This window comes from Lagopus muta, chromosome 4, assembly GCF_023343835.1.
Source record: "Lagopus muta isolate bLagMut1 chromosome 4, bLagMut1 primary, whole genome shotgun sequence".
In the NCBI taxonomy this organism is placed as follows: domain Eukaryota; kingdom Metazoa; phylum Chordata; class Aves; order Galliformes; family Phasianidae; genus Lagopus; species Lagopus muta.
The window spans coordinates 7,501,935-7,509,667 of record NC_064436.1 but is presented as its reverse complement, the minus strand read 5'-3'; positions in this window follow the sequence as shown (position 1 = coordinate 7,509,667).

Below are 7,733 nucleotides of genomic sequence, written 5' to 3'. Positions count from 1 at the left end.
AAAAGGCATTTTTATTGAAATGGTACTTGTATGTATATAGGGGATACAAACAGCTGAAGAGAAAAAATAATCTGCATACATTCATATGTTCATGTATTGGCAACATTTGACTTCAAATGTTCTGTTTTAAAATGTTTTGTGAAAGATTTTGCGAAGCCCCAAGAGAAATTTAATTCGGCTGATGTTTTGTTCATCTCTGGAAGAGTCCAGAACAATGCCCAAGAAACAGTCAGTTATGAGATGGGGCCTAGTGACACCTCCTTTTGTTTAGCTGCTGTTTAGTGTGTCTGCCATCCCTGGAATTGGGGACAACTATGTTTCCAAGTAGTGGCTAGCAGGGGGAAATTTCTTTTTCCCCTTCTGCTTTGATACTTTAAGCAGGGGCTAGGGAGGCCAGCCTACTCTCTTTTCTGCTGCTGCCCCCACTTTTTGCTGCTACGTCATGCCTTGCACACCCTCATGAAGCAATCACACTAGCAAGCCCAGTTTTTGTCCTCAAGCTCATTTATCCTTTTTTTTTTTTTCCTCTTTTCTTCTTTAAGTTGTTAAATAACACAAAGCTTACTTGAACTTTACATAAAATTATACCATTTAAGAAGACATAAATGTGAGAGGGCCAGTGAAAATAGGATAACAATTTTGTAGAAATTTCCTATTTAATTTGAACTTTTTTCCCCTCTTATTTATGAACCTTGAATGTCATTTCAACTTAAACTAATGGGGGATTTGCAAATCTTGCCACCCCTTCCTCTTTTCATGTGTGGGATGAGACAGATTTCTAGCTTTTTTTTTCCCTAACGCTGATGTTTTATAGCACCTGTGAAGACAATACTGAAAGAAATCAAACTGGTAGAGCTGATAGTAATGAACACATTTGTAGTTGTTTCCCATTTTTGTTGCACATCTGGCTGAAAGTGTAATTCCTGCTACTTACTGTTACAAGGTAATGATGAATGCTGTGTTGTAGTGATGTGGTAGAAAATCACCAGAATCATCACCACAAAAAAGTAGGTTTTGAATGAGCAAGTTTTTAGTCTTCAATTGATCTAAATGGAGTGACATTTTCTATCAGAAGGACTATGCAAATTAACGTGCTCTGGTGAGTGCAGAATATAGTCAGAACAAGATGGAAAATATGTATGCTTAGACTATGAGTAGCAGAATCACTACACAGTGATTGCTATGAAAGTCATTAGGACATAACTATTCATAGCAGCGTGCTTTTCACTGGTATTTATTTTGACATTTCATCTAAAATATTTTAAAGAAAAACCGTTTAAGAAAAACAGCTTTAAAAAAACTTTGCAGCAAAATAAAAATGTACAAGGAGTCTCTGAGGGGGAATTTTTCACCGTTTTTCTTCTACTTTTTGTTTTTTGTTTTTTGTTTTGTTTTGTTTTGTTTTGTTTTTTGACATGTCACTTTTCAAAGTGTATTATTATTTTTATAGGCAGGACTTATTATTTATGAAATGAAAATTTTGTGAATCTTCCTGTGGACTCAGAGGCACATAGAACAAACTGGTGAATGTTATTAAATGGAAATTTGTGTAAAGTCGTTGTTATAAATAAATGGTGATGACTTTTATTTATATTTTATATGCATTCATGTAATATTCAGTATTTTGGTAAGAGGGTTTCAGAACTTGAAAATCTGGAAATATCATTTTTCCTTTTTTTTTTTAATATATACAGATTATCCCTGTTAATTGATACAGATACTTTTCTGTGACTTCCTAATTGAGAAAGCAGCAGTAACCCACCTTCTCTAAAATATCAGAGAAATTTGGCTTGTTAAATCTAAATTTATGTGAACATTTTGCATAGCTTTAGGAGGTACGACTGGGGTTCATCAAAAGAAGCTAGCAGAGAAACATGTTCAATACAAGAATCTAATTCTTCATTTAACGAGCAATTAAGCGGTGAAAGCTTTTGCTCAGAATGCTCTAAGTGCTAAATGCTAACATAGGTTTGAAATCAACCTGACGATTTCTTGAAAGAAGAAACCTAGCAGAGGGTCATATAATACTAGAGAAATACGTTTAAGAGTTTGAGGGGAATCTCCTGGACTGCAACATTTTAGGGGATAGGTGAAGATTTGGTCACTGTATGGCTCTTCTTCTATCCTCTTATTCTTAACTAGATAGTTATCAAATCTCAAAGATAAGATATAAACTAAATTAACTTTTGATTAGACCAAGTGCTATTCCTTTTACTTTTTTAGGAATAGTAAATTCTTAGTTCATAATAGAGTTAAAATAGCATAACAACATAAGGGTGGATATAAGGAAAAAATCTTGCTCCGTGAGGGTGTTGAGGCACTGGAACAGGTTACCAAGTGTTGTGGCCGATGCCCTGTCCCTGGAGACCTGGGCAACCTGATGTAGCTGTAGTGTCCCTGTTCGTTGCAGATGAGTTGGACTACATGGCCTTCAGAAATCCCTTCCAACTCTAAGGATTCAATGATTCTATAATAGGAAAGAATGTTCTGTATTTCTAGAAAAGAGGATGCGCATAAGCCAAAACTTGCATTTGTTCTCTAAGGACGAAGCAGTGACTTATTGAAGAATAGATAAATATCGAAAAGTTGAACATTATTATCTAGAAACATTTCTAAAACCACATTCTAGTACACTAGAAAATCTCATTTTCTATACTAAAGACTACCAAGTGCTTAAAATTCAGTGTGTTTTATGGTTGGTTTTTTTTTTTCATTTAGATTGATAATGAAAAATCTATATCATTAATTTAAAATTTCTCTCTTGGATCCATGCCCCCAAGAACATCAGCAACAAAATGATGTGGGAATTTAAAATTTCGTTTCTCAGAAATATAACTTCTGAAATTCACTTGCTATGAAAATTAATCTTAATGAATATTTTTGGTAATGTAAAAGCCTATTAAAGAACAAGTATTTACAGCAACTAATGGAAGTGTAGAGTTCCTACAAAAATATTGGAAGCCATGAAATATCCTCCTAAATTAATCTGACCTGTTATATTGAAGAATCCATTAGAAATTCATTTTAATCCAGTACTTGTAGCAAGTCTTCAAATTACTATTTGGCAATATGCTGCTGGGTTACCATTACATTATAAGTCTTGGAAAGTGAAAGATGTGTTTTCTTTCTTTTTCTTCAAATAAAACTCACAGGAGAAGTCCTCACTCAGAGAAGATATGATTTTTGTTACTGAAAGTAAAGACCTGTTTTGGTTCTGTGGTTTAGAGAGGACATGTCTTAAGCTCTCTTGTCAAACCAGAAGTTATTTTTTGCTTTCTACATCTACAAATACGAAGTCTAGAGATGGCTATCACCAAATTTGAATCTAGACACAGCTGTTCATCATTATTAAGAGAATGAAGAAAGAGATGGAAACATAGTCAGAAGAGTTAGATTCAAAACTGAAAATTTTCTTTTATCTTTAATTGTAGATATGAGTACAGACATGCCTTAATGTGGTATCTTTATCACAAGGTCTCAAACACCTACAAGTTTCCTCGAGGTGTTTCCTTATTTCATTTGATAGAAACACTTGTAATTTTCTCTGCTCCAGTGCTCAGCATATATTCTTCTTTGTACAGTGTGTATTTTCTTTTGTATCCATAATCCACATACATATGCCTGGTAATACATCTGACTTCTTATTCAAACATGAAGGCTGAAAATATCTCCCGTGCTCCCTTTAGGTGATACAGGTACAGAATATTAAAACACAGACAGTGTATTGAAGGCAGCTTACTATATTTCTAATCGAGAAAAATGTTATAAAACAAACAATGGATTGAAGACACTTACTATATTTCTAATCGAGAAAATGTTATTTTTGTCACACACATGTGTGTAACCGACAAGTTTGATGGGTGCCTGGGGGCCAGGAACATGGTGCAGCTTGCGGACCTCACTGGAGCACCAGAGAGAGAGCAGCAGGAGGAAACATGCCAGTAAGAAAACTCTAGAAAAGAGGTAGGGACCTGCTACAATACTGCTTCTGCCCAGAGAGACTCTTTGGATGATGGCTAAATGCAACCTCCCAACCCACACCATTCTTGAGAAAGGCTGATGCTTTGACCTTGGAGTCAATAGGGTACCTGGGGAGTGACTGTGGCAATAGTGACAGGTACTAGTATGTTTTCTCTTATAATAATTTAAATTCTATTGTTAATGAGACTTTTCATTCCAGTTAGATTATTTGGGCAATTAGCTACTTTAAGCACAAATTGGGATTCTTGGCTCCATATATTGGTTACGTTCCCTTTTTGTTCACTACAGGATATTAAACTTCAAATGTCCAGCATTAAGTACCCAGTATTGGTCCTCCGTCACAAGTGGAGAAACAATAAAACGAGTCATACAGAGAGTTTGAACTAAATCTAAGATTAGAGATTGCTGGCTGCTACTTTGCTCTAACTCATTTATTTATACTTCTTTATGAATTTAAACACAAATGTATACAAAATAGGATGAAGTAAAAATAATTCTTTAAATAAGAAAGAAAACATCCCAGATTTCTTTCTTTCTTTTTTTTTTTTTTTTTAAGAAAAAGATTAAAGCAAGTATTTTGTCTAGGATAACAGAATGATAGAAGCTGTAAAGCAGATATCAAGTATAAAAATTGTCCTTCTTGATCACAGCACTCAATGCTGTTAAGCATGAAGATAAGTAAGAGGCCTAAAGGGTAAATGCACTAATGATTATAACATCCAAAATGCTCCTCCATGATTGAAAAGATGGTGAAAAGACAGAGTGTATTTTTTTCCATGTAGAGATGCAAGTGATAGTAAGCAACAGCACTAAACATAAATGGATAATTTATATTCTCAGTGCATAGTTTACATACCATTTTTCTTTCTCGATGCAGATATACTAGCACATACCAAGATGTCTCCAAATACATGAGAGAAGAACAGAAGTTACATCCAATTTCACAGTGTAAAAACTGCTCACGTTCTGGAGAGGCATGGATGACGAGTCTTGTTCTGTCACTCAAATCACAGGGCTGAAAACCAGGGCTGTTCCCACACTGACCTTCACTGGGATATCAATGTAAGTAACAGATGGCCACTACCAGCATGTGCTGTATGATTCTGACACTTCACAATAAGCACAGGTGCCAAGTGCCAACCCTCTGTGCTAGTTCTAGGCAGATTTGGCCTCTGGGAATGATACTGATTTTCTCCAGTCAGAAGATTCAGCACCAGTAGTTTCAGTTGAATTATCACCAGAGACTTGGTGTGAAACCACCTTCCTCTTTTGTTCATTAGGGGAATTTCGTCTGAGCATTAAAGAATGATGACATTCTCAAAAAGTGAGCTGAGCTCTTTTCTCTTGTAACTTCTGACAGTGGAGTGCTTAAACAGTACTCTAGAAAGTTTGGGTTAATTTTACCTGAGATATTACTATTTTCCACACATGTTCTTGCTGAAATTTTGATAATTTGGCTGATTAATTCAATACTTTAACTTTGCAGCACACTTAGTATGATCACAAGCTGTCTCTTCAACCCATATTGATATTTTTACAACAGAGCAAGATGATCAGATCATGTCAGAATTAAGAATGACATTGTTATCAATGATGAGACGAATAAAAAAGGAGCTTCCTTTAGAAGTGCAAGAATTTCAGAATTTCCTTTTTGTGCCATTCTATTTTACCCCAGTGGCCTTTTTTTTTTCTACTGATTTCAGTGCTTTATTCTTGTCTTGCAGAAATCATAAACAATGATCTATTTAGTTAGATGAAATTTCTCCTTTTAGGACTTTTGAAGCACAAGAAATCAGCAATTGCTCAGAATTCCTTCTGGAATGCAGTGAGATTCAAAGTTTACTGTAATTTCACTATGCTTAATTATACTATCGTCAGGAAAGGTAAGCATCCAATTGTTATATTGTATAAGTTTGGATAAAATATTACGAAATAGCCACTTTTTATTTTTGAAATAGCAGCTTTCCAGCAGTTATATTTCCCAGTCCTCTTTACATCCTAAACAGTATTTTAAATACATTCAAATACTTTAGCCAGCTCTAGTCACAGTCCAGTGGTGTATATGACTTACTGCATACATATTTGTGATGCAGGATCACATTATGTCTTCTATGCAAAATGTATTTAGTTTTTTCCCCCACAAATATATATATGTATTTAATTATACATATATATGAATATTACACATATAAATTGAAGAAAGTAATTCTATGGTAAGTTAAAAAGAAAGAAAAGATAGTGAGAGTTTGACAGCTCCTGAAATAAATGAGTTTTCAAAGTATTTAAAATACAGAGGAACAAATTTATTCCACAGGCTCTTGCCATTTTTCCTGATTCCCAGAAATATCTGTTCACAAACCTTTGATCTCACTAATTAAAAGGCAATGAAGTCTGAACCTCCTGGTTGTGTGCAGATGACTGAGTCCTTAATCCATGTCTCCAGTTCCTGAACACCTGTTCTGCACTGCGTTCTGAAGGGAAAATGTGGTGTCTTCTGCTAGTATAGAAGAATGAATAGATTAAGCAATTCTAAAACAGCTTAAAAGACATTTCCTAAAAAAAAAAAAAAGATTTGCAGAAGTCCTTGAATCATGTTTGAAGAATCATGAGACACAATTCCCATGGAAGATATATAAGAACTCTGTTATTGTCAGTTGCAATAACTGACCTTTAATTAACAGTTAATATTTCTTGTTCATGGAAATTAATTAAAATCAGCTTAACAGGAAAATGTGCTCTGCCCTTCCTGTAACCATCTCCTTTTTCTCTATTATCTGTGTTGTACCGTCATTTAAAATATTGCCTGTATACTGCACCAGCACAAGCAATACAGCTCCACTGAAGTGCATAAAGTATATAAATATCTTGTCAAGAGAATAAGTGTTTCAGTTGGATTCAGTATTGCACAGTTGTGGAGGATGACAGGGATGCAGTGGCAGAAGTGGACCTGAACCTGGCCCCTGATAGAGGATGCTCAACCACCTTGGGTATAGGCTCTCAGCAAAGGCTTAGCTGTCCTGTACATTTCCTCTTCATTCTTGCTAAGTTGTTGTACGTGGAACTGGACAGTTCTATTAAAAATTTTGAGATGTCGTAGCTTATATGACATACATCTGTGATCCCAAATAATATATTCATTTTCCAGCTTCCTGAAAGACTGTGTATAAAACGTCTAATGTTTCAGAAGAAGAACTTTAATGCATTTTTTGGATGAGTTAGCAACAGCTAAGGTATTTATTATTCATTTTATATTTCACTCACACCAAACATAGGAGTCCCTTTGAGTTTCTGGCTAATACATTCCAAAGTCCCTTGGCCATCCCAGTGAAAAAGAAATCCGCTTTCAGACTTCACAATTTGCAAAACCTTGGCAAAAGTAAACCTACATGTCAACCCGATAGAGTTAAGAAGTAATTTTCCTTTTTCTTCTGGCTTTGACTGATCTTTTTCTGGTCCGTCAATGGTGTTTACAGTATTTTTTAAATAGGTGGATAAACAATCAAGCCCTCAATAGATTTTTAATAATGATAGATAAAAAATTAAAAATCCAGCTTACCTCTCCTTTCATTTCTTGTGCTTTCACATTAGTTTTTCAAGAAACTACAAAGAATTGGAGAATTCGTACAGACGTCAGCATAATTCATTTTTATAGTTCATCACGCTATTGTGATTGTCAGACTGAGTTTTTCCATCATACATAGATATTTGATCCTCTTGTCACTTTCCTCACAGTTCCACATTCTTTCTTTTTG